Here is a 26,624-nt window from a genome sequence, read left to right as displayed (position 1 = left end):
GCTGAACACCACATTCCCACAGCCCTTATAGTCAGCCTCTGACCTGCCATATCTCCCTGGATTCCAGATGGCTTGCAACAATTTATGGAAGCATGGTACACACACAAGGCAGTGTACTTTCATGAGCAATACAGCCTGTTGATTTTTCATGGCTTAAGTACTTCTTAAGCTTTTTACTTGTGTGACTAACACACAAGTAGAAAATTAGAGCATCATCCACACCAGTAAAGGACCCACCTCCATGCTTGTTTCTGGTTACTACCCCTACCCAGCATAACCACTATCTTGACTCCCAACAGCATAGATTAATTTGCCTGTTTTTGTACTTTTTTTTTTTTATAAGAATAGGGTTATATGGCATGTACACTTTTGTATGAGACTTGTCCATTGCTTCATTAGTTGTGGGTCATTCATTCTCATTGTGGCATGGCACTCTATTGTCCTGAAGAGAGCACAGTTCATCTATCCATTCTACACTCGTGGTCATTGTGGCACTTTCCAGGCTGTGGCTCTTAGGAATAGCACTGCTGTGAATCATCTTGTACATGACTTTTGGTAAGCGTATGCATACATTTCTGTTGGGTATATATACCTGGGAGTAAAATGACTATGTCATAGGGTAGCCATATGTTAAGCTTTAGCAAATACTGCCAGTTTTCCAGAAACAGTTGTACCAATTTACACTCCTACCAGCAGCATGTGAGAGTTCCGTTATTTTTTGTTATTTTTTTCTTTTTTTAATTATTCTCTAGTTATTTGTGGGTATATCCAGAAAAAGATAGCTACAATTTCAAACACTGTAGCCCTTTATTCTTATGATTCATTAAACCATTCCCTAAATTATAATAGGGGATGATTCTGACTCCTAAAATTACACTGTACACACAGAATTTTATTTCCTCACTTGCTAACTCTTGCTCATCCCTCATGATGCTATTCAAGTATCACCTCCTCTAACTTGAGCCTGGGCTGGGCAAGGCACCCCTCCTATTTTGCTTCTGTCCTACCAGATGGCTCTCCCAGTCCTTCTCACTCATTTTGTAGGCACCTGTCTCCTCCATTAGTCTGTCAGACAGTGGCATTCTTAAGGGGAGGTACTATGTCTTAATCATCTCTGCCTTCAGCACTTGATACTGAACACAAGGTAGGCTTTCAGAAAATGTTAAATGAATACATGAATCTTTCTACTAGTTGGTAAGTTTATTGAAAGCAGGGGTCAAGACTTCTACTTCTTTTGCATCACGACAGTGGATTAATTAGGCACACAGCAGGTACTTAATAGAGGCTTGCTGCAATGAATTGGCATGAATTGCAAACCAACAGCTCCAGTTGCTCAAGGGAAAGACTCTTCTTGAAAACCACAAAAGCAGGGCTGGCAGACAAGACTCTCTGGCTGGATTTTTGGCAACATTTGGATCTTACTTCCTGCTGGCTTTTCTCCTATCACTCAGGAGAGAGAGTGAGGTGATTCAGACTCACTTCTCACCCACACATAGAGCTGACTTTGCCCCACTTTCAGCCTGGCTCAGGCTCTGATCTCCCAAGATCTGAAGTTCACAAGCCAGAGTTGCAGTGATGGAAATAAAGACCAATTCACTTCCTCCACCCCCAAGCCCTTGGGAACAGATTCACAGGACTGGGCCCTTGCTGTTGGCTCATACAGGGCCTATCCCTCCTCTGTCACATGTCTTTCTCTAGAGGTAGGAAGCAGAGCATGGATCCATGGTGGTCCATGGCAAAGCATGGATTCTTGGGCTCCAGAAAGCTAAAAGGGAAACCATGACATCTTGGGCAGATTGAGACCCAATACTGACACCATTATTCCTGCTATTACCTAACTTCCAACACTGTGAAATGTCTGGTCCAAACCATGGTGCCCATGATCTGCTGATGACTTGGAGAACTACACATTTACAATGCTCTAGCTAAGTTAGTGTCAAGCTTCTCACCAAGGGGGCTGTAAGTTCAGTGAAAAGAAAATGTGTAATGAAAGTTCAATAGATATTTTGTCCCCACATAAGAGGGGATTATTTCTACCAAAAATTTGATAGAAAAGAACTACGACCTGCTTTCCTCGAAGACTGAGAAATGGCCATTTCTGATTCTTACCTGCAGCAAGAAGCAAAATTATTTCTGTAGGAAGACACAGAATAATAATAACAAACATAATCCTTAATCTTTTTTTATGCTCAAAGGAATGCTATAGCATTAAAATACACCTATAGGAAGGTTATTTTAATGCGACTAAAATAATAAATTTTTTTTTAAAATTTTTATTTATTTATGATAGTCACAGAGAGAGAGAGAGAGAGAAAGAGAGAGGCAGAGACATAGGCAGAGGGAGAAGCATGCTCCATGCACCGGGAGACTGATGTGGGATTCAATCCCGGGTCTCCAGGATCGCGCCCTGGGCCAAAGGCAGGCGCCAAACTGCTGCGCCACCCAGGGATCCCTAATAAATATTTTAAATGGTATGTCGCACAAGAGTAATAAGCAGGGATTTTCAGAGATCCATTTCCAAGTTTTAATTCTAGCATGGAAATCCTGTGCATCCTTAGATAAGTTAATTCCCATTCTGGGCCTCAGTTTCTGTATTTATAAAAAGGCCCTTTCTATGTCTAATATGTTGAGAATGTACAAGACTAAGTTTTTGTAGCTCTTTAACAGAAACTAACCATAATAAAATAACCACTATTTATTAAATATAAAATATTACACTTAGGCCCAAAGAAAACAGGGAACATGTATTCATTTAACCAATATTTACCTATGCCTACTATGTGCTAGGTGCCAGGACATAGAAGTACAAGCACTAGCCCTGTGTATAATGAGCTAAAGGTAGAGTACGGATAACAGGCACTTTGTGGCATCCACTAACAAAACAGATACAAGAGTGCAGTAGGTACAGAGAGCCATATACTCTCTTGGGTTGACAGGAAAGGATTTTCAGAGGAGGGAGCCTTGAGTAGTCATGAAGGATGCATTCCAAGGAATAGAAAGGAGGAAGAAAATGGATGCTTCTAGCTCAGAGAACAGACACATCATGACTTCAAGGTTCTACGTAGGAAAGCAAATTACTTGTGAAATCCACCCAACTCTAAACCAGAATGAGCCAACAAGGCAATGTGGTTGCAACAGGAAAACTCTCAAGCAGGCTCCTGTCCACCTCTGTTCCACACTGCCCTGACACTGTCTACAGCACTGTCTCACTGGCTTCTGGACTTTGGGAAATTCTGTTGCCTTCCCTAGATCTCTGGTTCTCATCTGTAAGGTGGGCTCAGGTAGCCTGGAAGGCCTTACTACCTGTATCACCTGTAGGCCCATAATGTCAATTCAGCAAGAGCTGTCCCAAGAAAAAAAAATTAGAACTTTTAAAGATTCTAAGACTTGGCAGCTCAAACCCACCAACTGAAATAATGAATGCCTCAGCAAAATCACGTTTACAAAAAATACAGCCACAGAATTCCTCCTTTGAAAGAAGCATGACTCAAAATTTACGAGAGAATTTTATAGAGAACCCATTTTAGATGGTAAGAAATGTCTGTTTGGAAGATGTCCGACTTCTGTTTTTGCCACATTTTCGCAGACATCAGGCTGGGACAGGTGTTGTGACACAGCAGAGGTCACCTCTGTCCCTCCTAACTCTGCTTTTTACTGCTCCATGAAAGCCCCAGACCCCCATCCCAGATCACAAAGGATTATTTTGCTTGAGGATACTGACTTTGTTTCATTGTTTTCAATCCATACCCCCACCCCCCACCGGCATACACACGTAGAATTTTTCCAAATCCTAACATTTACATAGACGGGGAAAGGGGATGGTCTACATTAACCCACATTAACCCAGTTCACATTAACCCAGGGAAAGCCCAGACTCTTCCCTGTCCACACTGGGATGCTCTGTAGTGTGACAGGCTGGTCTCTTGCAGCCCAACAGGTAACCCTGGGCAGCAGCTGCCCCTTCCCCCAGTGCAGGACACTGTGGGCCCTGAAAAGAGGAAAGCCACTCTGTTGGTGCTGAGGATGTCCAAAATTGGACACTGGATGCACAGATTGTATTTCTTAAATAGCCCTTTCGGTCCTTCCTACTAACTTCCTCCAGATTTATGGGTGCCCGGATTTGTTCCTGGTGACCATTCTTTGTAGGACCTACAATCACTTTCCTTCCCTGAAGATCAGCTCCCCTATGAAAGTGGACATTTTTTTCCCCTTTTAAACTTCAGAACAAAGAGGGCCTTATTTTCCCACTCAACACTGCTGTCCTGCTACCCTCCTGAGCCATGGGAGGCTCCCCCCTTGATGTCCAGGCTGCACCTGCACAGGCCCCTCAGGAGCCTCAGCACTGGCTTACCTTCCTCACCATGGTCAGAGAGACCCCCACTAGAGCAGAGAAGGCAAATCAAAGCAAGTTCAGTCTCAGAAAGGCATCCTGCTATCTTTATTTACTCTATTAAAGTAAAGAGAAAGAAAACCAGAAGCAGAAGCTAAGGAAGCTTATCTCCTAGAAAAGTTTGGCTTTGCAACTGTGAAATGTAGACCAAATGAGGCAGGGCAGTAGGGAGGGGGACTTGCTCCTTTTCATCAACTTCTGGGAGTAGCAGAAAGCCAAGTGCATATTAAAACCTTATTCTGGTACCAAATCCCCATCCCACCCCTACAGCTCTGCAACAGGTGAAGTTGGTTCCAGGCTAAAGCAGAGTAAGTGAAAATAGATAGCTGGAACTCAAATTTATATAGGAAAAGGGGGTTTTGATCTCTTCCTGAGAATGGGCATTTTTAAGGAGGACTGGAAAGCCGAAAACTGCAAAGAGCCTATCTGGAAATGGGAAGGAAGGGTAGGGGCATGCCCCTGGAAGGAGGAAGGCAACAAGAGGAGGCTGAATTGGAAATTCACTTGCCCCACAGTGTTGCAGAGGTCCATATTGACCTGACCTGACCTGACCTCCAGGGTCCAGGGCCCCTCCTGGAGTTGCTAGCTGCTGCCCCAACAATATTTGATCTCTGTGATGAAGGCAAGACTGCACACATGCAGTCCAGTGCCTTTGCTTGTGCTGAAGGTTTTATTCCTAGAAGCATCTCAATCTCTTCTCCCTCCAGCACCTACAAGTTCATATAGGTGTGCCCATGTGCATGTGTGCGGGCGCGCACACAAACACATCTCTGCATCCAAATCAGTTTCATAAAAATCAAAAGCCTAGCCAAAAAGCCACCTCCTCCATGAAACCGATTTGGAGCTCCCTTGCTCAGAGAGTCCATGGCACCTTCTTTGACCTTCGATTATAGGATTCATGTCTTATAGCCGTTTGTGAATGTGCTTTATCTCCCCACCAGCTTATAAACTCCTTGCATGCAAGAGCCCTATCTTATTCATCTCTGATTCCTCACAGTGCCCACAGCACTCCCTGGCCCAAAGGGGTCCTTTTTTGGAGGGGTGACCTTAAAGTTCCACCACTGGAGATCATCTGAACCCTTGCTGATAGCAAGAGGAATGATTCACAACATGTCTTATCCTCTGACCGGGGATGGGGACCACAGCATTCCAAAAGAAACAGGTCTCTGGCACTGGATGGAGGGCAAAGGCAGAAGAAACTCCGGACACCATCCAAACTTCTTAGGGGCTTGATTAATTTCTTTAATTAACCAGCCTGTAACCATTAAGGCAAGTGGCATGGATGATAATAATGCAAGAATGGGACCCAAGATTAGGTGTAAACAACTACAGTGCTGTACCCAGTGGCTGGGCCCTGTTCTCTGAAGCTGGTCCTGGAGCCAGAGAAGAGAAATGTGCAGGGTGTGATCAAAGGCAGACCAGTGCTGATTAGCACCAAACGGCTTACCTTGTCAGCACCAGCTCCCAGGGCGAATTAAGTGCCTACAAAATGAATGTGTGCCTGGAAAACCTCCAAAAGTGAATTTTTTTTCTTGCCCAAATGTTACCCAGTATTTTAATTAACCTGGGCTTATTGTTCTAATTACTTGAGTTTTATACCGTGAATTGCTGTTCGGGACTGGTGACGATCAGTAAACACAATTACCATGTATATTTTTCAGCAAAGCTTTGCCCTTAAAATTTTATTTAAAAAATAATAATTAGCAACATAAATCTTTAATTTCTAGTTCACTGGGGCTAACAGACTGAGTAGGATGGAAGAAAGGCTTTCTTAGAATATCAGGATCTGGTCTTAATAGCCTCCCAGCATCCAATACCTTAATGGTCTTACTTCACTTTGAGAAATGTCAGGTGCAAAAGTTAGGGATGCAGACTCTGCTGCAATATATCACTGAGTGAGAAAAAAATAACACATAACAGAATGTAGGTAACAATAGCATTTTCAGTAACAAAAAAAAAACACCGCGTGAATATGTGTGTTTGAGTATATATATATACCAATCTGTTAACGCTGGTTAGTTACCCTTGGAGAGCGGGACTGGAAGCACTAGGGAAGTAAGAAAGACTCTTCGTTTTTATTTTATATGCTTCAGTGTTGAAGTTTGAGTTTTATAATAGAAGTATTACCTTTACAATTGAAATATTTTGTAAAATCTGAAGATCACCACTCCTTGAATGAATGAGGGGCACAGTGACACAAAGCCATGTGCAGGGAGCCCATGGATGCCTGGGGGCTGTAGCTATGCAGGGCTCTGGTCCTAGAGCACCCTCTTTGGCTGTCACAGTGGAATCTTGTAGAACCTGGATCTCTCTTCCTGCTTCTCCAACTTCTGCTTCTGGATCCTACTCCAACATCTTGGAATCCTTTCTTAGCTTCTCCATCCTTTTTTTCAGGACACATGCTGGGATCCCTGATCCCTAGCCCATTTCTATCTTCAGCCTTCAATTCCATCTTGGTGTTTTCCTTGATCTTCCAACGTGAGCCTTTTCGAATCACCTGTGCCTCCACCCAGTCATCATCCAGTATGCCTTGTCCTCACCACCTGCCCCCATGGAGATCCTCTCTGTGGGGTCCCAACCCGGTCTGTGTTTAATGATACATATTTTTGATCAAACATGACCCTAAGACACAAGCTAATTACTTATTTCTAGGGTTCAACTAAAGAAAATTAACCTTGCCAGTGTGGAAGAGAAACTAAGGAGGTCAGACTTGAGAAATACTACTTCCAATGAGGTACCTTCCTGAGAGATCCCTAAGGATGGTTTTTATTTGCTTGATTTTTACCTCATGTCCCATATTGGAACCTAACCCCCACCTAAGATGAAACTCCCGAGGAGTACATTGAATGAGATGGACCTGAAATGGAAATAGGTTAAAATATCACTCTCCCCCTTGTTCGAGGGTAGGTGATACTGTGTGCAGAGGTCCTCACTTATTCATTCACCCAGAATGAATTAATTCATTCTTGAAAGCGTTCATTCTCCCACCGTGGCCCGGTGGTATACACTTAACATGTTGAGGTGAGGCAGAAAAAATCCCCACTTTCAAAGAGCTCAAAGTCCACCAAATGAACCAATGTGAGGGTTATAGCTACAAGGGTGAAGTCAGGCATGTGTACCAGGTACAGTGGAGGTACCAACTAGCACTAGACGCTAACTAGCTTCCAGTTAGCACCAAAGGAAATGCTGCCATGACAGGCACCATCTCTGGCCTCAAAACACCCATCATCCAGTGAAAGAAAGAGAGAGGAAATGTGCAAGAGAATGTGAAAGCATCACCAAGGGTATCCAGAGGCAGAGAGACTGACTTTCGGGGTAGCGGTAGATGGCCTGACAGAAAGGGCCAATCAAACACTCTGGAAGAATGTATGACTGTGTGCCAAACTGAACAGGAAGGGGAGGAGAAGGATGCTCCAGACCAAGGGAGGAACTTGTGCAAAGGTATTATGTATCCTGGGACAGGTAATTGTTTAAGATGCCTGGAGCCTGGGGTGTTGGAGAGTGGTGGCTGGGAATAGCAGATCTCAGGGCAAAGGGCCCTGGAGGCCCAGCCTAGGAATCTGCACTGTATTTTGCAGATAGCTGAGGGACTCCTGAGAATATTAAGCAGGGGAGAGGCATGTTCAAGTCTATATTTTAGAGCCACATCTCTGATACCAATAAAGGATTAGGAAGTCTGACATACTAAAGCCTGAAAGTGAATTACCCCATTAGCTTAGATGTTCCAAGAAAAACCTGCATCAGGTTACATTTTGGGAGAGAGAAGAGAGAAAAATCAGATCCAAATTATGAGGCATTCCTCTGTGCCAGACTCCAAGCTGGGTGTCTGACAGCTGTCTGCTCTCTCAGTGCATAGAACAGCACCACAGGAGGGGAGGGTGGTGTGATGGGCTCCATTTTGCAGAGGAGGCAAGGGTAAGGTGATTCACAAGCTCACACAATTAGAAAGTGAGTCAGGATTCGAACCTAAGTCAAAGCCAATACTCTGCTGTGATTTGTTACCTAACTTGGCTCCTTTATTCAAAGGTCAGGATGATAAAGGCCATGGAACACACTATAGGAGGGTCATTGTGGAGACAGTATTCCTTATAATGCTCTGTGCATCAAGTATTAGGTGCAATGTCATAAATGCCTCAGGGATTTGTGATGAATTCCTTTGGAAATGTAATGCCAAGGAAACATTTTCTTTCTTAGGATCATGTGTTTTCTCAGAAGATGAGAATCATTTAGTCCATTCTTTTCTCCTCTTGGCTTGTTATCAGGAAGCTCCAAACTCAGCCTTGAACTCAGTGGCTATCTCAGCCAAAGTAATTATAATACATGCTTTCCTAACCTTTTATATACTTTGCTGGAATTTTCTATTTTATTGTATCCATATACTTTGTTTCAAGATACCTCAAACCTTCTTGGAATACAAAACGAGAATACATAAGAACAATACAAAACGTGCTTTATACCTGATTAATGCTTTACAGCTTCTTAATGATTTTACGTGTACGTGAAGTTTTCCTTTGGGCCTTTACTTTGAACAAATCTCAGAACAATTGCTATAGTGGGCAGGCCCATGATTCCTCCTTCCCTGGGTTCCATTTGTGCTGCACACTCTGCAACATTGCTCTCCATCATGACACTCTGCAAGTTTCCGGTGTGTACTCTATGTATTTGTTTAATCATTCGTTTAGTACCCATTAGGTATCAGACACTGTGTGGTTACATATTGTATCACATTTAATCTCTCTAACATACAGGTAGCTATGATTACCCCTATTGTACAGATGGGGAAACTGAGGCATAGAGCACTTATATGACTTTCCCAGGATCACACAGATAGTAAGGAAGGGAAATAAGATTTGAATCTTACTCAAATCTTGTTTATTCTTCCCTCTGCTGTAGGAGGTTCAATTTCCTTAACCCCTTTGTGATCACACAAGATTGTCTATCTCCTGCGACCTCCCCATCTCCCCATCTGGTTAGCAACTCCAATTAATAAAAAGAAAAAAAAAAAAACAAGAAGAAAGATCTGGTCCAGGCTATATAGACTAAACATCCAGACTGGCTATTTTCCTGACCTAAAGTAAGTGCTTTCAAAGCATAAAAATAGAATCTCTCTTTTCCATTTATCTTTGTCCTTAAGAATCACAGAGTGGAGAATATGTCAGACCCCTGACTTGTCTATCTTTGTAAAAAAAATTTTTTTAAATCTTTTCCACCAAGCTCTTCTGCTTTTTATGAGGCCCAGTAATGAAAACTCAGTGTGCAAATCCTAACATCAAATCCATGTTACATAATAAAACCCCACCTCCCAGCCCTTTCCAGAAGGGCAGATTTCAGTGAGAATATTTCAGAGCTGAAGTAGTAGAAATTCTTCTGTACCTTGATGGCCATTTTACTGTCTCCCCGTCCACATGGGGGGCAGAACTGTAGACTCTTATCTGGAATCCACATCTCAAAAAGTCCACATTGTTGGAAATACATCTGCTCAGCCAAGAAGGAATGCATCCTTGGGAAATCCCAACAGATATGGATAATACTGTGCAGAGAGTTGTGCCCCCCCCCACCCCCTTCATGGTTTGGGATACAAGGAAAGAGAGAGGAAGAAGGAAAGTAACATTATCATGTCCGAAACAGTGGTGTGTGCTTACCACGCTAGCTCCATTAATCCTCACAATAGCCTTTCAACAAGGTTTCAGTGAGGAAAATGGGGGGTCTGTGGGGTAACATGGCCCAACAGCAGGACAATTGGAAAAACTGGGATTACAGAGCCAAGCCAACATCTAACTTCAGAGCCCATTGCTTTTCCTCTTCATGACACTGTCACCCACATATAACCACAGATGAAGCAAACTCTGAATAATCCACAAAGAAAAGCATGTGGTCTCTAAGTTCTAGAAGTCCCCATAGGCAGAGGTCACCAAGGACAGCTGTCTCCACCTTCTGTTTGCCAAAGCCTACCAGCAATCCTTCCATAGAGATTCCTGGGCCAGAGCAATCTCTGCCACCATCCCGTGTGGTGTCTCAGGATGGCTCTCTCCCTCTTAGCTATTCTGACCCATATAGAACCTCTTTCTCCTTAGATTCAGCCAAGAAACAATTGGAATAGTTCAAACAGCATATGTAATAGGCAAGTACAAGAGAGAAAATATGAGAGCAGAGAGTCCATCAGCTTCACAGGGAAGGGATTTCTTAACAATTGTCGCACAGGAGCTTTCCCATCCAGGTATCCACATGTCACAATAATTAGAAGGGTTTTTACCTCTGGACTTTGTGAAAAAAAAAAAAAAAAAAAAACAGGGATTTTTTGAAAATGATGACATCTATACTCCTGTGATTTAAAAAAGATGTATATTTACTGACATAATTATTTATAATAAACATCCATACAGTGGATTATGATACCAGATGATAAAACAAGCAATAACTCAAAAGAATAAGAATAACTTTTCGCCATTGTGATCAAGGAAACATTTTGAGTCCTGTTGAGATTTTTCCACAAATGTGCAGGCTGCTCTTGGGACACACTGCCTTGGCTGAGGTTCACTTTAGATCCTTGTCTACCAATAATGGAAAACTCCAAGATTTTGTCTCTTAATTATTTACTGATTCTAATGATCTTTATGGATATATTTAATTCTCTCCAAAATGCTAAGAACACACAGCCTTTGCTGCTCATGACCCTTTTTGTTCATAGGGTGGCCAGGGGGTCCTGCTGCCCTGGATTTTGCTGCATCTGGGTCCTTTCTGATGTCTACCATGTTATTCCATGAGTAGGCTCCATGATATTTTCACAGTGCACTGGGAAGTCATTTGGCAGAAAAATAATTTCCTACCTTGAAGCCCATGATGAAATGGAATTCCCTCATTAGGCAGAAACTCAGACACCATGACACTTCCTTTGTAGCACCATTAAAAATCACACTAACAACACAATTCAGAACATTGCCACTTAAGCTCAGCTATCATTCAAAGCTATTACATGTCAGGCACTGGATTTTAATAGTTTACAGATACTATTCTCATTTGATTAAATTTTTGCAGAAAATTTACTAGCCAGTGCTAGTAGCTCCACATTAAAGATGAAGAAACAGCAAGTTTAAGAGATGGTATGGATCACCCAACATCACATTTGTAATACATTACAAAACTGATATTCAAACCTGGGTCCTCCACTGCCCCCTCTGTGCTTGACATCAGTCCTGAAGATCACTGCAGGGTTTGAACCTTATTCTGAAGGCCAAGGGATCCCCAAAGGGTCTAAAGAAGACTAGTGAAGTGCTCTACTCTGGCAGCAGCATGAGTAATAGATGCATGTAGCAGGATTCTCCAGAAAATGGGAATCAGAGCAAGAAGTCAAGTATGACATCTGGGTTTCTGTTGAGGGTGGCTGTGTGGATGGTGGAGCCATTTGCTGAGGTGAGAAACTTAAAGGAAAGGTGTTTGGGGGGGGGCAAAAAAGGTGAGGAGGTCAATGTTAGTCATGATGAATTTCAAGTGTCTGAGAAGCAACCACTGAGCATAAAAAGGAATTACATACAGAAGTCTAGAACTCAGAAGCAAGTTCTGGCAGAAGTAGTAGGTTTAAAAGTCATTGCTTCATCCATGAGTTGAAACCAGGAAAGTAGATGGTTCTCCGAAGGAAGTACATGGAATAGGAAAGGGGGATGAAGGAAAGCCTAGATATGGAGCTTATGGCAGGGAAGTGTCTCCTTTCTGTGTTCAGTGAAAATCTCCAGCTCTCCTCTTGGTTTCTGGACTGTCTACCACCTCGCTCCAACTTGCATTTTGAGGTTCTAATAGAGTTGAGCTCCCCAAGCATGGATGAGAAGAAATTCTCCCTTCATCTCCCAAACTCTGTGCTTCTCTGCTTGTAGCAGGACAAATAAAACACATGATGAATCAGCAGTTTCTTATCTGTGAAATAAATGTATCCTCAGAGATTGGGTTGCCCTGCATTCCCCCATCCTATTATCACCTCTTCCTTGCAAACACACACAAACTCAAATAATTGCTACAAGCAATGAGAATATGAATGGGAGATATATAGTCTAATTGAAGCAGCACAATCTTAGGAGTCAAACCTAGATTCAAATCTCAGGTTTAATTTGTGACTTTGAGCAACTTATTTCAACTCCCAAGGGTCAGTTCTCATATCTATGAAATGGGCTAATCCTCCAGAGAGACCTAGAAGCATGGTTGAAAAGATCAGGCGAGTTGTAAGGCAACGAAGGTGCCTAACTAAGGAAGTGTTGCCTCCTTCCAATATCAGATGGAGCCAGAGCCATGCAGTGATTCTGAACTTCATATCACTCCTCTCAAGCCTTTTGAACCCAGAGTGAGTTCTGATAGTTCTGTGTTTACCCATCTGCCTCTCTAACCAGAGGCTGGAAAATCAGGCTCTGTGATTCCCAGGAAAGCTCTAGCTCCTGGACTAGATTAGTAATGCTAAGACAAAAATGCAACTTTTCTTTTTATTCATATATAAAAGGATAAGAAAAGTTTTCCTCCCAGCCCTCAAGCAATCTTGTGTACAAACATCATTGAAATCAGCAGGTGTACGTTCCAAAAGAAGATTGTATCTCTTGGACTCTTTGAGTAGTTTTTTCCTTCTGGAAAAACATAAAAAGAGAGAACAGCAGAAGATACAAAGTAAGGATCAAACCCACGCACAACCAGTGTCCAACTTCTTCAGAGACATTTTTCGCATGAGTTCTAAGCCTGAGGATGAAAGTGCAGGCTATTCTCTCATATCAACACTAGTCTCTAACCTCTGCCTTTGTAGATGCACATTCATCACCTGAATTAAGGAGGCAATGTTAGCACTCAGGATTGCTCTGAAGGAGACACCAGGGCACCTCTAATCTAAGGTTAATGATGAGCTTAGGTGTATAGAAGTCTTAGAGAAACACAAATTTTAGAGATTATCTAGCCCAACTATATCATCTTAAAGATGAAGGACCTATTCCCAGAGAGGAAGACTGACTCTCCTAAAGCTACAGGACAAATCAGTGACAGATTTGGGACACAAACTCAAGGTTTTGACTCCTGGGTACCACTGTCATTCCAAGTACCACTTGCCTCTCTGGAGCATAAATAACATCTCTAATCACCACAGACTGGACATACAAATGGATATCACAGGAGTTAAGATATGTCATAGGGTTCAAAACACCTAGGCCTCAGTGACAACTATCAAACAGTGGTATTACAATAATACAGAGCATTAATGTTAGAGCAATATCATATACTCTAATAAGATATTCTAATAGTAATATAATATATTCTAATTAGAATAATATTCCATAATAAGTGAGTATAATACTGTAGTAATATTATTCTGTTAGTCAGTTTTGTAAAAACTTTTGATTGAAAAAGGCATCATCTTGCTTGTTTCCATAGAGTGGGGAGAAATGATGGTATTCTAGGAACAAAACATCCTCCAGGGATAGGGATTCTTCACGAATTATTTATTTAATGCTTTATTTAATGTTTACTACATGCCAAGCATGTGCTCAACTTTGAAATTACTGTCAAGGATAAAATGTTCCCTAGGATCTCATGGTCTGGTGCGAGAGCAGATACAGGAGCATTCATTGGCACTGTGAAGTGGTTTGTGTCAATAGAAGTCAACATAATGGTTTTAAATGTTGTACTCAAAGGTTGGACGTGGAGGGTGCACTTCAGTTTGTGTGGTCAGTGATGCCGTCCTTTGGGGTAAGAACTAGAGGAGGGAGGAGAGGATGCACTGAAGGGAACAGAGGAGGAAGAGTGATAGTGGTGGTGGCAAAGAGGGTGTTGGTGGTGGTAAATGAGGGGAAGGAGGAAGGCGACGATTTCAGTTTGGGATGTTCTACATTCAAGTAGCCTAAGAGGCCCCTAAGCTACATGGACTCTGTCAGAACAATCAGCTCAGGCTCACTTCTTGTGGGATTTCCTCCCTGCCAGGACTCTAGCTCATAGCTCCTCTGTTCTGCCATTTACATCCTGCATTTCAAAAATGCATCGGAATATCGAATCCACAGATGTCTCTTCTTTGTCTTTTTAGTATCCTTTTTTTCTTTTATTACTATCAACTTGATGGAGTTTCTGGAGGCAAAAGATACATGTCTGCAGACAATCCACTATATTTAACCAGGAGTTTCAAAAGTCAAAATCTGAGCAGTAAAATAAGTAAGAGGGAAAATAGGAAGGGAAGGAGCAAGATGAGGAAGAAGAAAAGAAGGAGGCAGTGGCACAAAGAGAACAGAGAGAAGCTCTGAGATATAGCTGTAGAACCAGGAGGCTGTGGCAATGAAGACAGTAGCCACTTCATTATCGCTCATTGAAATGTGGTAAGAGTTTGTCAGCCTCAAATCAAGGGGATCCTTTTGACATACAGAGACAGTGGCTACCACAATGCCAAGTTCCTCCATGTCCTAATCAGCTCAGACCATGTCTGTTTAATGAAGGACATGGAGTTATCACTGAATGGGTTGACCAGTTCACTAACACTAACTACTTGATCTTGCTATTTTTTTTCTTCTAAAAAGAATGGCTCTTAAATTATGTAGATGATTCATAATGTCTTGGATATGTAGGTGGCACTGCCTTTCACCAGAAATAGACCAACTCAACCAAGTTCTTTGGTATCATATAGGTTAAATCTCTCCATGGAATAAAATTGCTCCTTTTATTTCTTCTATCTTCCTACCTTCCTTCCTTTTTCCATTCATCACTCATTCATTTGCTTATTCAACAATACAGAGTTATTGGATGGATATCTACAGTATCCAGCTCCTAGGCAAGGCTCTATAACTAAGGTTTGGCTCATGACCATGAGGCTGGTGGGTCTGGCTACATGCAATACTAGGAGAGGTGTTAAAATAAGGCAGCCCAGCAGGGGATTGATTGGAAACCATAAAGGAAGGTAATTCCAAAATAAAATCCAAATCTGATGAGAGAAGATGGAGAAGAAAAAGTAAGAAGCATAAAGTAAAAAATCTCATGAGCAGGATGAAACATACCCACTGTCTGGAACCCAGGCCTCAAATGATGAGAAGGGGCTGCCTCCCCATGGAGAAGGGGAGGAAGTAGATAAAGTAAAGGAACCATGCATAGTTGTTAAGACTTGAGGAAGCACCATCTCATTAAAAGGAAACATACATTTAGAGATTTCTTAATAATAAGCTGAAAGCCACTAAGTCCTTCCTTCTCCAATTAGCTTGATTCTCTATCCCAGCCAAGAAATCCTTCTTATTAAAACTAAAGTTCGTTTGTTTAAGATTTCCTGTCTTTTTGGTCTATTTAGCATTTTAAAGGATGTTTGCATCTTTGTTACCTCTCTGACTTTCACATCACCTTGGCCCCTGATTGTTACTATTTTCATTAAGGAGTCTCATGTTGATTCTTCTTGTTCTGTGTCTCTCACACATATTCTTTAATTATTTTTTTCCATGAGAATATGCCTTGGCAATATTGCTTTCCATTCCTGCCATCACCACCGTGCTGAGGCTCTCATCAATTCAAGCAGAGAAGATTGCAATTGTCTCCCTGTCTCCTCCCTGTCTCCAATCTCTTCTCCTACCTGTTGAGAAACTAATTTTCTAAAAGCATCATATTATTTATATTACCCCACTCAAATTTCCTGCAAATGAAACAAAAATACTATAGAATCCTCCTCATTACCTAAATAATAAAGTACACATATACATACACAACCCCCCCACACACACTCCAATGTGTCTGTAAGCCTCCTTTGTGCCTTATCTGTGTTTACTCACCTTCATGTACAAAGAATCTTCTCTTCTCAGCCTCTATTCACAGCCTGAGCTACCAAACATATATAAATGAAGCCCTTAAATAGACTTCATTTTCTCAATATTTTTCCAGGTATTCTTATTTCCTCTGTTTGGAAATCCATCTCTTCTTTCCTCTGTTAAATCCTGTAGTAAAGTGGAAGAAAGGAATACTTAAGGAGAGTTTCTGGCTGTGTAACACTGGACAAATCACTGACTCTCTCTGGGGCACAGTTTCTTTTTCTGTAAATTAGACCAAGGAGATTGGACCAGTTGATCACTAAAGAGCTTCCAGCTCTCACCTGAAGTGAAGTCCACCCTGAGTCTTCCTCACCTACCTTTCCCAAGGTGACTCTCCTTGATAGGGACAGTCACACTGTGGCTTGGAGAATAAGGGTAGCAGGACTCAGGGTACAACATATCTAGAACTGCATTTGTGCCACAGGCATGAAAGCTGGAGCTGACAGATCCATAAATGGCTCTTCTATTTCAGAAGGCAATGATACAAATTAGAATGTCTGCCTTAGTTACCTCTGTCCAACAAAAGTGCTAGCATTGTATGTGGGCACCAGACTTCCCCAGAACTTACATGCTACACTAGAACATGAGTCTGCAAGCATGTTTTTATGCTGGCAGCTCAACACAAGTATGGCCAAGAGACAAAAAGAGTAAATGAATGGATAACTCCTAGGTATATAAGATATTCACAAGATGTTTATATTTTCAGAGCATTTCACATACATCATGGCACTTGACCCCCACAAGAGCCAAGTGAGGAGACCAAATGAGCTATAAATCCCACTTAAGTCTACTATGTGCCAGGCCCTGTTGAGCGTGTGTATAGGATACACTAGTGGACAAGCTCAAGATCCTTTCCTTCATTGGAGCTGACATCCTAGCAGAGCAGAATCTATTGCATTGAGACAAATGGAAAAATCCTAAAAGAGAAGTTAACAACCATTGCACAATTATGGAATAAATGCACTGGCAAAAGTTTGATAGTTAATGATAGCAACTACCATTTATTATTCAACAAATATTTACTGAATACTTACTATATGCCAAGTTCTGTGCTAAATGCTTTACATATGTTATTTTACTTAATCTTTATGCTGGCCCTGCAAGGCAGATATTATCTCCATTTTTCAAATGAGGAAATTAAGACTCAGAGTTTAAGGAACCTTCCCAATTCCCACTAACTGGCTTGCATTGGAGCAGAGTGGAGATAATGCTTAGTCCTATTTGCAGGAGTAGGGAAATCTGTAGGGAGGAGAATGTTGAGCAGGGTCTCAAAACTGAATACATGTTCACCAAGCAAAAAAAAAAAAGAAGGGGATTGATACATGGGCCAGAATGAGAAGGGTTTTATAAGGTAGGATTTCCCAGAACTTCCTGGAATTTTTTTCAAGAACAAAATAGAAAGTATTTATATACCACATTGGGGCAAGTGGACAAGGCTGCAGTCTTGAGCAGCCCCTAAGACTCCTGCTGCCCAAAGCCTGTCCCATAACCCCAAAATAACTGCACTTCCTATGCCCCACTGTATGTCACAGCATGACGGCTGTGAAGGTCTGCAAAAAGCGGCAGGGATTCCTTGAAGGATGTTAAGCCAAGGAATAACAAAATCAGAATGGCAGGGTGGAGATTGAGTTGTAAAGGAAGGAAATCAGAGGCAAGGGATCCAGTTAAAGCTGTAATGAAGGGTAAGCTGTAAGCTGTAGACCAGAAAGGTCCACACCAAGGTAGTGGGAGTGAGAATGGATGACCATGGGCTTGAGAATGATTGAAGAGGGCAGCACCAAAAGCCTTGGGTGATGGATGGAATGTGGTGGGAGTGACAACTTAGTTGAGGATAATTCCAAGATTTCAGGTTAAAAAGAGACCTAGAATCCATGACTGAAATGTCTCTTCCCATGAGTAAAATTGCAGTTCCAAATTTAAAAGGATATATTGTCAATAGTTTACAATGCGGTGCAGACATTTCACATTTCTCTGTACCAATCAATGAGTGAATATGCAAAAGGGAAAAACAAACGTACACACACACACACACACACACACACACACACAACCCTTCAAAGGGAAGCGTGCATTCAGGAAGCTAATACATGAGCTGCATTTGTTGAGATAGTCTGATTTCTGACACTCCTTGGTAAGTTGGAATTCTGCTATTCCTATTCTTGTCACCTATTGTACAAGACTTCCAAGTCTTACAGAACAAAACCCTGAAATGTTTCTGATGGAGACATGAACGTTAGAACTGTTTTCTCAAATAGAATTCTATTTCTCCATTACTGTTTCTTCCTCCAGGGGGGGAAGATGTGGTAAAAACTGGTCTGTCATTGTTTTTAGTTGAAGAAACAGAAAAGAGATAGAAACATTTAAATACCACAAAACCCCCTTTTATAGAACAAATAAACACCCACAACGTACCCCAACTGGCAGCAACGTAATCAATTTGGAATGGTAAGCCACGTGCCAATCCCTGTTTGGCCATCAAGCAAATGACAACAAGGAAGCTTCTGTTTAAGGTAATAGCTGAAACAATGGGAGTAAAAGTGAGAATAAAATCTGTGTTAACCATACTCTTTCTCCCAAAGACATTAGTCATTTTTCTGAATAGCCAACATTTCCATGAGTTAAGGATTTATTTTCTCCTTTAAGAATTACAATTTTTTTATTGGAACAATTTTGCTAAAACTCCTTCTGAAATATATGCCAGCCTTTCTGATATTCTTATAACAAATTATTCAAAACAAAATGCATCATGGTGATGCAAGGCAATCATTGTAAGGTCCAACTATTATTTTGAGCTAAAAGACTCAGGACTATTTGAGATATGTGGAATTTGCCCAACATTAAATGGCATCATTTCTTTTAGTCCCTCTATCTGTTTTTAGAGTTGTTTTGTCTGCTTCTTTGTGGTCAGGCTCTGGCTATACATTCAGGCTATCAGTACTTTTGAATCTTAAGCCTCCTTGTTTCTTTTCATAACATGTATTACTTTTATTCTGCTGAGAGCCTGAAATACAATACCCAAGCATGTTACCAGGATTGTATGTAAAGTAAGAATAAACAGACTGTAAAAGAAAAGGGCTCACTCATGCTCCAGCCATGTGTTGGTATCTTTAATGCCTAGAAGACTGTAGAATATATAAGGGGGGGGGGGGGGATGGTGCGGGGATGCCAGGGAGAGAGAGGATTTGACTTCAGCAAAACCTGATTTTGACATTCAATCATTCACTTGCTATTTCTCAGCCTCAGATTCCTCCTTAACACAAATAGAAATTAATAATAATGTACTTCACTCAGATGACTGTGAGGATTTAAATGAGATAATGCATGCAAAGTTCCCAGGCCTACCACATTACTAGCCTCAATTAAATAAGGCTGTTATTATTTTTATGGATTTTGTGACATGCATTGTGACTGCTCAAACTGCCCACATGGATTCTTCCTTATTTCCTTGCACTGCCTCTAACCTAGAAATTAGAGTATTATGGGTGTTAAGACCAAGCGGAATTCCAACCATAGTTAAAGATGGAGACATGGTTGTAACTGGGGAAAATGCTCGGGCCCATCACACTGTTCAGATCCAGCCAGGATCAAATGCATAAAATCATATTGTCCAGCAAGAGTTTAATCACAAGTCAGAGTGAGGTCTGCAGGCAAAAATTGGGGACAGATGATGGAGACACAGCAAGTAGAAAGGACACAAGGGAAGTAACACCTTAGAGGCAATCCTTACCCAAAGACTTCTCCTTTACTGGGGACAGTTTAGCTTCTGAGATAGCTTTTATTATGGATCACTATTTGGTCACAGAACATCTATGATGTAAGTCATCACTGGGATTGAGACTGAGGGGAGGTCCTGGAGGAGCAGGATAATGCAGAGATGGGGCCCCAGGAGTCAGAAGCCGTGATGAAAATACCAGATGGGGCACGGTTCGAGGTGATTGGAGCCAGCCACACCAGGACCACCTCTGTGCCTCACTTTCACTGGGGAGTGCCAGGGTAGGGATGTGAGGCCGACCAAGAGGTCCAGGGCTGCAATGCCCAAAACCCAGTGATACCAGTTTATAGAGACAGAAAACTTTCTGCTTCCAATGTGCCTTCTTTCCAAGCTTGGCTCTGGCAAGCTTGTTTGGGTTTAGTTTGTCTAAAATCTATGTGACTTTACCAAAAGAACCTATTTGTTAGTAAATCCTGTCTCTCCTAGTTCCCCTCTGACCATTTTTCATGTGAGAAGAGATGTTTCCCTAGAGAGGTGATCAGGTAAGTGCACGTCTTTTGTGCTCAGATCTTGTTACTCAACACTATTTCATTTCTAACTCAACACATTGGCATCCTTGTCCTAGCCTTTTTTTTTTTTTTTAATGATATCATTTCCAATGACATAGGATCACTATGATGTGTTTGGTCATTCCCCTCATAGTTGGGCATATGAACTGTTTTTAATTTTGCTTTCTTTTTTTTTTTTCCCTCCTCTATCATGAATATCCTCACTGGGAGTACCCTTGTACTTTTTCTTTGCTTTGGGTTATTTCCTTAGGGAACCTACTAAGGTGTAGGATTGCCAGATGAAAGGATATGAACTGTTTCATGGCTCTTATTACACATCAAGCTTATGAACTTGCCTCTATAACTCCAAGCACTTTCAGAAAACTATTTTGAATCTAATGTTATGTGTTAGTGCTATAGGCTGCTAAGAAATATTAAGTGAGTAAGCTTGAACAGCGTTGGGCTAAAGAAGTATTGATTAGTAAGGAGAAGCCAAGACTGAGGTCTGGAAGGAAGGAAGGAAGGAAGGAAGGAAGGAAGGAAGGAAGGAAGGAGGGAGGGAGGGAGGGAGGGACGGACGGGAGAGGGAGGCATCCGGGAGAGGGAAGGAAACAGGCAGGCCAAAAACCCATGGTTTGTAAAGGTGAGTACCTACCCTGTGACCATGTGGTGGCATTCAGCATGCAAAGTCATTTGCATGTTGAGAGAGGAAATATTTTGTGTGGCTTTCTCTAACTTACTTAGCCCAGCCTGGCATTTATACTCATGGGTGCTTCCCTAAACCTCTCCCAGTCACTAGGCTTGTATAGTTTTAGCTCTGCCTGTAATGGCATCATGAAAGCAAGGAAGAGCATAGTTCCAGATGCACAGCACATACTGAAAACCTAGTTTCTGTTGTCACTTCCTTCATCTCCCCAAAGATTTTTGCAAAGCTCTGAATTATGCTGTCACCCACTTTGTTTTTCCTTCCTCTAAACTCCCAATTTCCTGCCTTTCTAATAATTACCAGGACATTGGAGTCAGACTTGGACTGGAATCTTGGCTCTGCCACTGTGTGACATACTTTGTGTGATCCTAGCCAGGTGACTTCACCTCTCTGAGCTTCATTTTTAGCATCTGGAAAATGAGGCTTAACCCAGTGCCCAATATCTAGCTCAGTGAATGGTTGCATTATGTGATTATGGCTATTACTGTGGCTTATACTGTGCTTAAACCAGCAACAGAGAGGATGAGATTGGAAAGAAAGGTTTCTATACCCCATCCATAAAATGGGAATAATATTACCCACCTGGAAGACTTGTCATGAAGAATCTTTACATGGTGTGCATAATAGTATATGGTAGGTACTCTGTGTTATTCTCCTTTCCTCTCCTCCCCCACCCTCCCCTCCCCTCCTCTCCCCTCTCCTTCCCTTCCCTCCTCCCACTTTCCTGTCCTGCCCTTCTCTTCCTGTCTTCTGTTTAGATAATCACACAGATCCACACGGTTGCCAAGTAATGCACTGTAATCCTTCCCTTTCTGCTCCTCTGGTGGGTGGACAGGCAAGATAAACTAGGAGTAGAGAAACCCAAAGTATTGGTTTGGCCAGGTCATTTATAAGGGAAAGTGAGTAAACACACTGCTAGTGACTGAGACAGAGGAAAGCCATGGCTAAGAGGAAAAGCAGCCTGGCTGGAGGCTTTTGACAAATCAACCTAGCCTTAAATCTGAGTCACTGCAGAGGGTCTGTCTGCAAGATAGATTCAGGGCTGGTTACTTAGTGCTCCCCAAAGGGGAGGTGAGAGCCAGGGTAGGATTAAGTCATGGCCGAAAGCAGTTAAAGGGACGGTCAAGGAATTGTGAATAATATGCCTAATTGTACCTGGGGTTTTATATTTCATTAGATCCTATTTTAACGGCATGCCTTTCATAATATGAGCGGATGGTAACTACTGGAGAAGCTTATTATGCTTAACAATTTTAATGAGAGTTTTGTTATGTGTCTGGGAGGGGAAATTGGGTAGAAAAGTGTGCAAGGCTCCATTGCTCTGCTAACTTTATGGCCGGTGTTACAACCAAAGACCCAGTTATTCAAGCCTAAACCCAGAATAAGCCAATGATAGGTAAGCAAAGCTGGGGGAAGGAGACTGATTATTGACGTGGCCTGAGCTTAATTTCATCCACGTCATCCACTAGATTGTAAGCTGAGGCAAGGACCAGTGTGGATAGATGTCATATTCTCAGTGCCGAAGACAGCACCTGACATGCTTTAGATACTCAATAAATACAGTTATCACTTTCAGCTAATTGTAACCAACTTCATTAAGACCTTGTACTATACAGCCCAAATGCCTAGGCTTGAGTCTAGCCACTGTCTGGACAAGTTACTTATCCAATCTTTGCCTTGATTTCTTCCATGTAGAAGAGCTATAATGGTGGTATGTATCTTATAGGTTTGCTGTGAGGATTATGTGATTTAGCACATGTTCATTGAGCACAGTGCCTGACACAGAGTGTTCAATCAATGTCAGCTATCAAATATCACCATTACCACCATCATCAACGTTACCAATACCACCACTACCATCATCATCAACAACACCAACACCATCATCATCATCATCATCACATCACCATCATCATGACTATCATCAGATCAGCTTCCCAGTGACCAGAGGCAAGCTGCTGAGCTCTGTACATCAATTTCCTCTCCTAAGTTTAACTACATGGTATTAAGATCATGAAGCACTGACATCCTGTGGTTCTCTCTGTGGTTTTACCCACTCTGTATATTAATCAGAGAAACTTCTGAATCCCAAACTGGCTTTCTCTGCCACCCAATGCATGCTTGAACCACCTTCCAAAACCAACCAAGCTATGTGCTCAGAGCACTCAATTTGTGTGTGTGTGTGTGTGTATGTTATAATATCCTAAGTAAAATATGAAAAATTTAATCCTATGCTAATACACCTCGTAATACTCTTCAGAGTCAAATGGAAATGTATTTGCATTACCCACTCTTTGAGATGACCTCTACAAGAGCTTCTAACCATCAATGTATCTAGGAAAGAGTTAATGAAAAATCTGATAATAAAATGACAAGCTCTTGTACCACCTTGTCATAGGACCCTCTGTCCTTGTTGGATGGGAGAGCAGGACAATGTGAAATGAGAAGTTGAAGAAAATAACAGAAGTTGGAATGAGGTGTCAGAGGCAGGCAACCATAAAATAACTGAAAATACAGAGGGGAAAGTGTGAAGAACATGGACTACAATTACTCTAGTAAATGGTATTCACAGAATGCAACCATTTGTGTAAGAAAAGGGGACATATTGAGGCTAAACGGACGTATATATATTCACGAAGTACCACTAATAGATTATACAACAAATTGATGGCCTGAGTTGCCTCTGGGGAGGAAAAATGGGTGGCCAGGGGAGGGGAAGGGGTAGAGAGACTTTCTAAATAGACTGTTTATTATTTTGTCCTTTTAGAACCATGTGAATACATTACGGATTTCAAAATGGATTTTTAAAAAGTTACTTCTCAGGGTGAGCAGAGAATGAACTGGAAGTTGGAATTTAGATTCTCATTCTACATTTTTTTAGTAACAGTCTATATGATTTACAGAAAGCCTTTCCCCTCTCTGGACCTTGACTTCCTCCCCTGAGGGTGAAGGGGTTAAATTAGATTGAATATCCAGCTCCCAGCTTTCAGGATTTGCCATTCAAGGTAGAGCACTGGGCTTCAGCAGATCTACCTCCAGCTCTGGGGATCATCCTACCTGCCCTCTACTCTGGACCTGTCCTTCCAGCTTCTGATCTTTCTCTGGTAGGTGTGGGCCCTCTTACGTCTTTGATTTAGTGCTGGTGAAGATTGGGCAGCTGAGAGTTTGAATTCCATTAAAATGAAAATGGCCAAAGGGCAAGATAGATAGATAGATAGATAGATAGATAGATAGATAGATAGTCTGGGGAGTCTAAGAAAGAGCCCAGAAAAAGAGAAAACTAGGAGAAGTCGAGTGTAATACAAGAAGACCACGCAGTGAGAAAAACAGTGGACATACTGAAGCACAGAGAAAGGCAAGATGGACAAGCAACTCCAATGCCAGCCCCATGGTAGAGGGTGGGAGGCATGGGAGGGTAAAGTTTTTGTGCAATGTGCTAAGACCATGGTGAAGGGGTCCTCCTTGATCTTTCCATCAGTGCAGGAATTCCTAGCATGACTACTTGGACATTTGCTCAGGTCCTGTGACATTGCAGCCACCTCTATGATGGCCAGCATAGAGGTCACCAATAATATGAACTAAAGAGGTATCAGATAGGACCACTAGATCTCAGGAAGAGGTCAGGAGAAGAGAAAGAGGAGAGAAAGATAAGAAGGAGAAAAGAGAAGGAGGAGGAAGAGGGAGGCAGAGTGACAGAGAGCCAAGGTCAGTACAGAGATGGGAAAAAAGAGAGAAACAGATTTGGGTACACAGGCAAACCCACAAAAGCCCACTACCCCATAAGATCAGTGGACTTTAGTGCTAAAAGTCATATTGGCTCATTACAATGAACAGCGGAGTCCTAAAAGAGTGCATTTGGCATCCTAAGCAGAGCCACCCAGAACCCATCATTACAGTCCCCTCTCCCCACCCACTATGTCCACTACATCCCAGAGGTAAGAGGGCAAATAAGAACACACCACCACCATAGTAAAAGGCTTGGTGTGCTCATACTCTGCAGGGGTTGGTGGTCACATTTTAAGGATGTTGACCTCCAAGATCCCACTTCGAGAGCACAAGCACAGGAGTAACAGCTGTAGGAATGGGTGACGTTTTGCCTGAGAAGAGAAGACTTATCTTGAAGAGTTTGTTAGGTGGGCAGACTGCTGGAACCCCTTTCAGCATCAATGTACTCTGATTCGGTAAAGTATTTTTGAAGGGTTCCCATGTGAAAGAGAGATCAAACTTATTTGTGCAGGTCTCCAGAGATAAATTAGGGGAAATGAGAGAAATGAACAAAACGACAGATTCCAATTTGACAAAAGGAAGGAGCTTCAAACACTGCCAGATGTTCCAGAATAGAACCGGTTACCAGTGGACAGTTCCTAAAAGGGTGTGTAAGAGGGATTCCTATAGCAGGTAGGGAGCAGGGTGAGCTGGCTCCTCAGACACTTTCCAATGCCTGACCCCTGAGTAGGAGGGAGTAGGGGTGAACAGGAATGTTGGGGGCTCCGGTGAAGCCTGATTAAGTCAACAAGGATCAGCTCCGAAAATTGGATTATAAGAACCAGAAAATCACATTGGCTGAAATCGGCCTCCGCCTCCCAACAAACTCATTGGATTTGAGAAAGAGCTCATAATTAGTGGTGGTAGTCCCATCCTGGGAAGTGGGCTGGCTGGCCAGTAAGTAGAGGCCTCGCTGTCACTGCACACAAACATCGCACAGAAGAAAAGGCCAGGATTCCAGGTGTGAGCAACAGATGTTTTAGAGATAAACAAGAAAAGGAAGGTTTTCTTGAAAGCTTATTATTGGCAAATCACAATGATAATTCTAATTTCTTGGTGGAGAGGTTATGTGGGTCAGCTCATGCGCTGCCTTGCGAATTTGTTTTTCTGGCCAAGCGAGTCTTCCAGGACAGGAAAGCTAATTCCCATGTGCTGTCATTCAATAGAGCAGAGATGATATGGGGTAGGGTTTGAGACCACGGGAGCTGGAGCCAGACTGCTTGGATTCAAAGGCTGCTCTGCAGCTTAGTAGCTGTGTGGCTTAAGGTGAGTAGCTCTACCTCTATGTGGTAAGGATTCCTCTGCTTTGAGGTACAGAAAATAATACTACTCACCTCATACAATCATTTTGAGGATTAAATACTTAGAACACTTGTCTTTAGTGTAAGTAACTTAGAACAGGCCCTAGTGCTTAGGAAGTCCTATATTTATTTTATTATCTGTTTATTATTATACTTTTGCAAGAAGCATGGTGGAAAGGGAAATTCTTGGGCTTTGGAATGAGTTAGAGTTTAGTTCTGAGCCCTTGGTTCACAAATATATAAAGAGAACCAAAATTCCTCCGTTGCGGGATTGGAGTGAGAAATTAAATACATTTACATGTCCAATTCAATGTGTGACATACAGAAATATTCAAGAAATCCTAGTTCCTTTCCCCTCCTCCTGTCTCAGGGTGCTTTGTCAGTGTGCCAGGCACTGTGCCTGGAGGGAGGGA

At 42.1% G+C, this 26,624-nt stretch overlaps 1 protein-coding gene and 2 long non-coding RNA genes across 5 annotated transcripts in view; 2 read left to right on the top strand and 1 right to left on the bottom strand.

Annotated features, from left to right (window-relative positions):
• LOC144286103 (uncharacterized) overlaps positions 1-20,906 on the bottom strand; it is a 31,351-nt gene extending 10,445 nt beyond the window's left edge. Inside the window, exons 1-3 of one of the 2 annotated variants that reach the window (XR_013354197.1) lie at positions 18,592-20,904; positions 16,144-16,305; positions 12,842-12,993 (exon numbers count right to left, since the gene is read on the bottom strand). This is a non-coding gene — a long non-coding RNA (uncharacterized LOC144286103). Of the gene's footprint in view, positions 1-12,841; positions 12,994-16,143; positions 16,306-18,591 lie in introns of those variants that run through there. The other variant, XR_013354198.1, reaches the window with a different exon arrangement.
• ASIC2 (acid sensing ion channel subunit 2) overlaps positions 1-26,624 on the top strand; it is a 994,452-nt gene that overhangs the window by 706,998 nt on the left and 260,830 nt on the right. The gene's annotated exons all lie outside the window — the stretch shown is intronic.
• On the top strand, positions 19,819-23,314 carry LOC144286102 (uncharacterized). The gene is made up of 2 exons (XR_013354196.1): positions 19,819-20,433; positions 22,872-23,314. It is a non-coding gene; the product is annotated as an uncharacterized LOC144286102 (long non-coding RNA).

Source organism: Canis aureus, chromosome 16, assembly GCF_053574225.1.
Source record: "Canis aureus isolate CA01 chromosome 16, VMU_Caureus_v.1.0, whole genome shotgun sequence".
NCBI lineage: Eukaryota > Metazoa > Chordata > Mammalia > Carnivora > Canidae > Canis > Canis aureus.
The sequence above is the reverse complement of the archived record's forward strand: the minus strand, read 5'-3'. Positions and strand labels throughout refer to the sequence as shown.